General features: G+C 40.9%; 1 long non-coding RNA gene and 1 other non-coding gene across 2 annotated transcripts in view; both read left to right on the forward strand.

The window, feature by feature from the left end:
* Positions 1–4,063, forward strand: part of LOC128615153 (uncharacterized) — an 11,331-nt gene extending 7,268 nt beyond the window's left edge. The window contains exon 8 of the long non-coding RNA XR_008387152.1: positions 2,450–4,063. This is a non-coding gene — a long non-coding RNA (uncharacterized LOC128615153). The remainder of the gene's footprint in view (positions 1–2,449) is intronic.
* Positions 262–343, forward strand: trnal-uag (transfer RNA leucine (anticodon UAG)). The gene has a single exon. It is a non-coding gene; the product is annotated as a tRNA-Leu (tRNA).
* Positions 4,064–8,815: the final 4,752 nt, after the last annotated feature.

An 8,815-nucleotide genomic window follows, 5' to 3' on the forward strand; every position in this document is an offset into this window, starting at 1 on the left:
AGAAGAGCTCTTCCGCAAACACTACCGATGTGACCGTGGACCATGGGGTCTTAAGCCTAGACAAATCGCGTCCAAAAGACCACGCCTTAGCTCTGTCTTCAGCTGGAAATGGTTAGATGTCTCCTCCAGAGCTGGTTAAACGAAAGGCACTTGAGTCTTACAACAGCCCATTTGTCACGCCCATGCCAGAGTTCTTGTTGTCCGGTGGAATTACCTGGTCACCTTCTTAATATGAATGGGTAAACCACCACATCATCCTTGGGTAGCGTGGCCGAGTGGTCCAAGGCGCTGGGTTTAGGCTCCAGTCTCTTCGGAGGTGTGGGTTCAAATCCCACTGCTGCCAGGGTGGATGATGCCTTGTCTCCAAAGGCTTTATGCAGGTTTTGGCTCCCATGCTTTCATGCTATACACAATGTAGCATGCTGCCTCACGAACGTTCAGTTCATGCCCCCCTTTTCCACAGTCGTTGTGCATATCCAGGTAAGAATAAAAGTTACATTTCCATCCATCCATCCTCTATACCGCTTAATCCTTTTCAGGGTCACGGGTAAAAGTTACATTTTCCAAAGAAATTTAACTCGCTGAGATGGGCAGTCCATAGGTAGTCGGTACCTAGCCACCCAAGGATTGGATTGCATTGCGACAGGTCAACTATGGAATTGTCCCGTTCTGTGAGAACTTTGGGCCGTCTCGCCGCATCGTCAGCCTTCAGTTTATATGACGGCACAGCTCGTACCTCAAGACTTGAATAAAATCTATTTGAGAAGCAGTCACCTAGTTAGCTAACATTAAACCCTTCTTTGCCTAGTTTTCATTAAAAATAGCAGGCCTTGGATGAGGTGGCCGAGAGGTTAAGGCGATGGACTGCTAATCCGTTGTGCTCTGCACGTGTGGGTTTGAATCTCATTGCAAACGTGTTGTATTGCCTCCTCTTTACAACAATGTCTGGCTTTGTTGCAGTCTGTCTCACACCAAGGCCTACAAACGGAAAGCTTTGTACAGATCCATGAGCTAGCGCTAGAGAGGGTGGAGAAATGTGAAAAGCTAGCATTGTGGCTATGTGTTTCGCAACCGTGAGCTGTATTTTGGCCACAGCTGCTGTAAGGCTCTTGCGTCTCTGGAGGTCCGTCAACGCAGAATGCATTCCGCAGTCCAGACAACAGTGGCAAAGAACCTGCACCGAAACCTCTTTTTTGCTCCATAGACTGGGATGTAATTTCATATGCGTGAGCTATGTCAGCAAGAGGTTAAGGTGATGAACTGCCAATCCGCTGTGCACAGCCCATATGGGTTTGGATCCTATTTTTCTTGTAAAGACCTTTCTTAAGTGCATTCTGTAAAGGAAGCATGCTTGGTGCAGACATTGTTGGCGTCTGCATGAGCAGTTAGTTTGAAGGGGAAATTAGGGTCAGGTGTTTTCAATCAATGGGATGACAATCAGGTGTGAGTGAGCACCCTGTCTTATTTGAAGAACAGGGATCTATCAAAGTCTGATCTTCACAACATATGTTTGTGGAAGTGTATCATGGTATGAAAAAAGGAAATTTGTGAGGATCTCAGAAAAAGAGTTTTTGATGCTCATCAGGCTGAAAAAGGTCAAAAAGCCATCTCTAAAGTTTTTGGACTCCACCTATCCACAGTCAGACAGATTGTGTACAAATGAAGGAAATTCACGAGCATGGTTACCCTCCCCAGGCGTGGTCAACCAACAAACATCACTCCAAGAGCAAGACATGTAATAGTCCACGAGGTCACAATGGATCCCAGGGTAACTTCTAAGCAACTAAAGGCCTCTCTCGCATTGGCAAATGTTAATGTTCATGAGTTCACCATAATGAGTACACTGAACAACAATGGTGTGCATGGCAGGATTGCAAGGAGAAAGCCACTGCTTTCCATAAAGAACATTGCTTCCCGCATGCAGTTTGCTAAAGATCACATGGACAAGACACAAGGCTACTGGAAAAAACGTTTTGTGGACAGGCGAGACCAAACTAGAACTTTTTGGTTTAAATGAGAAGGGTTATGTTCGGGGGAAGGAAAACACTGCAATCCAGCATAAGACCCGTATCCCATTTCTGAAAAATGGTGGTGGTAACATTACAGTTTGGGCCTGTTTCGCTGGGTTTAGGGTTTAGGCTCCAGTCTCTTTGGAGGCGTGGGTTCCCACCGCTGCCAGCCTCCCCAGAGCGGAAAATAGTTATGCTCAACTTTCCTTAACTTTTCCAGTTAATTCTCGATGGTAGTCCTTATCACAACGGATGCAATATATTTTTTGCCACATGTTGATTCCATGGCGCTGTTCCGAAGCTTGGTGTTTTTTCTTTTAGTTTTTTTTTTTTGAAGATCTACATTTTGAATTGCCTCCGCTGCCGCAAAAGCCAGTTAATACTTTATTGGCTTAATTTTTTTGGCTTTCATCTCTTTTTGTTTTTCTTTTTTTCCCCAGACAGCAATTAACATTCATCATTTTACCTGAGAGAAAAAAAGCGCTATTAGGCAGCAGGTAAAGTGAACTGTACACTTACGTTTACGTTTATTCATTTAGCAGACTTTTTTATCAAATCGACTTATAAATAACAAAATTACTTATTTACTCAAAAGAAACATTGGTATATTATGAATATCATTAGAATGGTTTGTAACTATATATGTAGGGTCAATTGTAGTCAAACACACGGTAAAATAAAGTCTTTTGGTAAAAATGAGTAGATCACACAATTATTTTAGATTAGGTTAGAATATATTAGAGTAGATGTGTGTCTTTTCAATAGTTGCATAATTCAATGTTGGGTCATTGATCTTTTAATCTAACATGAAACCTGTCAAGTCATTTTAAAAGAATCAATTACCATATTTTTACTTTACCTAACATTATGCATAACTATGTAAATGACTTTTTTATATATTTATTTATGTTAATTGTTCATATTTATGGGTACTACTCAAGCTATCAGCATGAAGTTGTCCTTCAGGAGAGGCCCATCAGGTCATTTACGTCGGGACCCATCTGAAGAGGAAAGAAGGATTAAGGACAATCATTCTTTGCAAGAGCAGTCAACACCTCAAAGAGAAGATGTGGTCAGGAACAATACAGCCACCCGCTCCGTTCAATCCACCTGCAAGTGGTGTTCCTAAAGATGTACCTCTGACACAGGCAGCAGTTGAGAAGACACCAAAAAAACTAATTGGATCCTGTTTAGCTTGTGGTCTTCCAAATTCTCGTTACTTGGGTGATGACTCCTCTGTACATTTCTCTTATCAGGCTGGTGATGTTAAATATTTCTACTGCTCCAGGAAAGTCTTTGAGGCATACTCTGCAGAGGGCCTTCTGGTCATCTGTGCAGGTTCTGCCACCAGGCACTAAAACAAGGACCCAATAGCCCTCATATCCACACTGGTTTCCCTGGAGTGGCAGGCAAATACATTTACTGTCCTGCTAAAGGGCTCTCCCTGTATCAGGCACAGGGAATGAATGCAGAGATGACATGGGCAGAGTTTCAGCAGTCCTCATTCTATGAGGCTAAGAGGCAGAGGTGGATTGTTGAAAAGAGAAAATAACTTTGTTGTGAAACACAGTGTTTAAGGTCTGTGCATGGCACGTCTGATTCCAAGCCAAGCACAAGCTTGGATTTTGGTAAATAGTTACAAATCCTGTGTAATACTGTTGTCCATGAACCTCATTCTATTTGTGCTGTGCTCTCTCTCTCTCTCTCTCTCTCTCTCTCTCTCTCTCTCTCTTTACCATTGTGGAATTGTGTATAGACAACATTGTATTTAAAAAAAACAAAATTGTCCTGTGTATTTGTAAATATGTTTTACCTATCTTGTATTTGTAGAAGTTTTTAAACTCTTAGTCCTTATTTGCAATACATTTTCAATAACTTACTATAACACACTCTGCATATATTATTTAGAAAGTTATTTTAATTTTGGCAAACTGTTAATTTCATGTTCTCCTCAATCAAAATAGTAAATGTTGACAATTCCTCTTTAAAAAAAAGAGGAGCTACAATATGTAACAGATAATATAATAAAAATATACTAAAACATGATCAAAACATCAAAATGTTGTATGGTGTGTTCATTTTAAATATGAATATCTAAATATTTGAAATAGTAACTACTAATGACAATGTCCCCATCAATAATTGTTTATTAATGATCATTTTTACATTTTGCTCACCATAAACAAAGAAAACTCTTGGGAAATAACTTTTATTATAATTTTTTTTTTTTTTTTTTTTTACATCTTATTGTTTTCATATGTTTATCATATTTTTATGGATTCGACATTAAAACAAGTTTTTTTTAAATCAGATTTTAACCGAGGTGGGATTCGGAGCAATGTTTTTACGTTAGGTTCGTCCAACCCGCCTCCCAGATTTTCCTCACTTTCTATTGGCTAGTCAGTGTTCTACATCTACGTGCGACTGGCCACCTCCTGGCAGGTGAGAATTCTACCTCTGAACCAATGCTTATCTTAAAAGTCCACAGACTTCACAGAGTGTGATTTACAGCTGAGTATTGTGCTGCTTCAGCAATTTGGTTTAAAAGTCTAAAGGAGAATCTCTTGTATATTTCAGCAGCATGGAGTTCGTCCACTACCCTAGTTTGGGCAGAATTGATAAGGCTTGTGAAGTGCTTTGGGTGAAGGCTCAATATGCAAAACTCTGCTGTGCATTGGCAGGGCAGGGAATCGAATCCAGACTTCAAAGACTTCGCAGAGTGAGCTCTTCAGGTAAGTATTGTGCTGATTCAGCAATTTGGTTTCAGAATTGAAAAGGAGAATCCTAAGTCTCTTCCATATTTCAGCAGCATGGAGTACTCTAGTTTGGGCAGAATTGATAAGGCTTGTAAAGTTCTTTGGGTGAAGGCTCTTGCAACACAAACATCTCCAAATCTCAGTTGGCATTGGCCTGGAATCTAACCCGGACTTCACAGAGGGTGCTTTTCAAGTAAGTATTGTGCTGACTCAGCAATTTGGTTTCAAAATTGACAAGGAGCATCCTAAGGCTCTTGTATATTTGAGCAACGTGGACTTTGTCTGCTACTGTTTTTTGGGCAGAATTGATAAGGCTTGTAAATTTCTTTGGGTGAAGGCTCAATATTCAAAACTCAGTTGTGCAGTGGCCGGGAATCGAACCCAGCCTCACGCGTGGCAGGTCAGAATTCGACCACTGAACCACCAATGCTTATCTTAAAGGATCAACGACAACGCGTAGTGTGTTTTTCATTAAGTATTGTGCTGCTTCAACAGTTTGGTTTCAAAATAGAAAAGGAGCATCCTAAATCTCTTGTATATTTCAGCAGCATGGAGTTCATCTAGTTTGGGCAGAAATGATAAGGCTTGTAATGTTCATTTGGTGAAGGCTTAATGTTCAAAACTCACTTCTGCATTGGCCAGGAATCAAACCCAGGCCTCCCGCGTGGTAGGCAAAAAACCTACCACTGAACCACCACTGCTTATCTTAAAAAGCCATGGACTTCACAGAGTGTGATTTACAGCTGAGTATTGAGTTGCTTCAGCAATTTGGTTTAAAATTCTAAAGGAGAATCTCTTGTATATTTCAGCAGCATGGAGTTTGCCCACTACCGTAGTTTTGGGCAGAATTGATAAGGCGCGTAAAGTTCTTTGGGTGAAGGCTCTTGCAACACAAACGTCTCCAAAACTCAGTTGTGCGTTGTCCTGGAATCTAACCCGGACTTCAAGGGCTTTACAGAGGGCACTTTTCAGGTAAGTATTGTGCTGACTCAGCAATTTGGTTTCAAAATTGACAAGGAGCATCCTAAGGCTCTTGTATATTTAATGATGTAAGCCCAGCCCTAGAGACAATTCCAAGACAGCTTCCATATTGAGTGAATGGCAGAAAATTTGTCTACATCTAGAAGTGATTGTGAAACTACAGTAGTAATCTGGCTCAGGGAATGGTGGTTTGAGCCCATCTCATTTCTCCAGCAGATGTTTCCAATTATTTCTTTATTTGTTGGTTGATTGTTTTGTTTTTGCCCATGCAGTATAAAGCAGTTAACCCTAGCCAGAAAACTAGCATTGGCTTTTTGTTATTAGCTGCTAGTCCGTATCCTTTAAAGAGGAGTGTAGCGACTTCAGACAGCAGTACGTTCTGTAAAAGGAACATATTTAACTTACACATCTACTCTAAGTATTTTTCTTCATTCATGACTTACAATTGAGAAATATTTTGCTTTTGTACAGATAAAACCACTTGATACTTTAATCATGAATAATTTTACTTAAACAATCACCACATAAAGAACTACAACACGTACTCCATTCTGACTGCAGAGCAGCTCCATGATCCTCCAGAAGAAATACACCTCCTTTTGGTCAGGTTTATCCACATGTTGGAGATACTCTTGGGATTTCTGCTGGATAACATGAATCGGGTCCTCCATCTGCATCTTACTGCTGTGAGAGATGGATATGGATTACTGCACATACACTTTGACCACCTGATGAGAAGTTTTAAAGCATACTGCTGAAACAGCCTGCATGTTTAATGTTCAGTTTGTGTGTGGTATAGAAGAGGAGAGAGAAGGACTCACCTCAACAGAGAGCCAGGAAAAGAGATGTTCTCCCCATCAGGTAGGTAGTTGTCCTCACTTTGGAAGACGCCGCTATCCTCTGGAGACAAAAGCTCAGTTAGTAAGGCTACAGAAGAACCTGATTCGATAAGTTCTAGGTGTGTGTGTCCGTGACCTACCTGGCCTGCATGGATGAATGCGAGGTTCTCCTTCAGGATGGGGCATATGAGCAACAGGGTTGTTCAGCATGTTTTTGTTCACTATCCTCCTCTTGTTTTGGTGAAAACTATGGAACAAGAGAAATAACTCGGCCTATGGTTGTTCATTTATTTGTTTTTATATGGTTAAAGTTATGTTTAAACTCTTTTGCCCATTTTGCCTCTTGACAAATTCATCCGATTGGTGGACGATATTCGCTTGTTATTTGCATAAATGTGAGAATTTCTCAGATCCTGTGTACAGGATGTTCACCTGTCTCCATAATAAAAATATGAGGAAAAAATATGAAAAAAGAAAACGTGGCGGATTTAAAAATTTTTTTTTTTTGCTTTGTGGATTTACTCCACAATAAATAGTCAAAGGGATAATAAATAATGTAGGACTAATGTAAGTTCGTCATTTTCCTGACGGTTTTTGGCTTTAGGTAATAGATCAATATACAGTAGATAGCCGCAGTCACACACTATATTTCCAGATACGGTATAATATTATAATATCTCTTCTCTGCTCAACATGCATATAATACAGTCTACATACCATAGAGCAGTGATTTTCAACCACTGTGCCGTGGCACAGTAGTGTGTCGTGAGAGATCGTCAGGCGTGCCGTGAGAAATTGTCCAATTTCACTTAGTCTTAAAATTCTTTTTTATTAAAATTTATTACTTATTATCTGCAAATAATAAGCCATGGTCGAGTGTCTGTGCTGTAATATAGTGTTTGGCAGAGTAATGTAATATTCGTCCTGGTGGCAGCAGGTAATTGCCTCCTACCTTCTTAGAGACAAGAGAATTAGTGACGCATGCGACAAATCATGGTGGCAGTGATAGAGAAGTTTTTAAAAAGGAAAAATGCAAACTCCGAACTGGGCCCTGGACAAGATTGTGACCCAGGTGAAGGGCCTAGTATGAGTGATGGTAAAAAGAAAGCAAAGACGGTGAGCTCGAGGCAATACAGCCAAAGTTATCTTTCGTTAGGATTTACTTTCACCAGCGATGAGATGACCCCTACTCCATTATGCTTGGTGTGTGGCAAGAAGCAGTCCAATAGCGCCATGGTGCCAAGCAAGCTTAAACACTATCTCCAAACAAAACACCCGTCGCTTCAAAACAAGCCAATGGACTATTTTGTTTGCCTGCATGAAAACACAGAAACAGGCAACATTAATGAGAAAAACCACAAAGGTAAATGAGAAAGCCCTCAAAGCTAGTTGCTGAACTTGTAGCTAAATGAAAAAAGTCCCACACTGTGGCAGAGACGTTAATACTACCTGCCTGCAAAGCCATTGTCAACGGGATGCTCGGCCCTGACGCGGTTAAAGACATATCTAAACTCCCGCTCTCAGATAACACAATTGCCAGACGTATTGATGACATGTCTACAGACATCGAAAGCCATGTTTTGGAAAAGATACGCATCAGTAGGAAATTTGCGTTGCAACTTGATGAGTCTACGGATATTCTCAGCTCTTGGCCAATGTGCGTTTTGTGGATGGAGATGCCATTAGAGAAAACTTCCTATTTTGTAAGGCACTGCCAGAAAAAACAACAGTAGAGGAAATTTTTTGGGTCAAATTGGAATATCTTGACCAGGGAGGACTTACATTTGAAAATTGCACAAGTGTTTGCACTCATGGAGCTGCAACCATGGTCGGGCACACCTAAGGCTTCGTTAGCAGAGTGAAGGAAAGAAACCCAGATCTTATTGTTACACACTGTTTTCTGCACCGTGATGCCTTCGTTGCAATGACTTTACCAGCAGAACTAGTTCCTGTGTTGGATGATGATGTGCGCTGTTGTGGATAAAAATGACATGAAATAAACATGAGGGAGACCTAGTATGAGTAATATGTAATTTTATTGATAATTCACAGGACTGGTGGGTGTGTAATCTTGAGGAGAGCGGTAGGGGGAAGAAAATGGGGTGTGTCCTGGGGACATGGGATAGTCAGCAAAGGTGAAATAAGAAGACCACTGAGAGTGGGGCGGACTGACAGGTGAGAAGAGGGAAGAATGGTCAGAGCCCAGATCAGAGAAGGTGACACCATCCTC

The sequence above is a fragment of the Ictalurus furcatus genome, chromosome 11 (assembly GCF_023375685.1).
Source record: "Ictalurus furcatus strain D&B chromosome 11, Billie_1.0, whole genome shotgun sequence".
Lineage (NCBI taxonomy): Eukaryota > Metazoa > Chordata > Actinopteri > Siluriformes > Ictaluridae > Ictalurus > Ictalurus furcatus.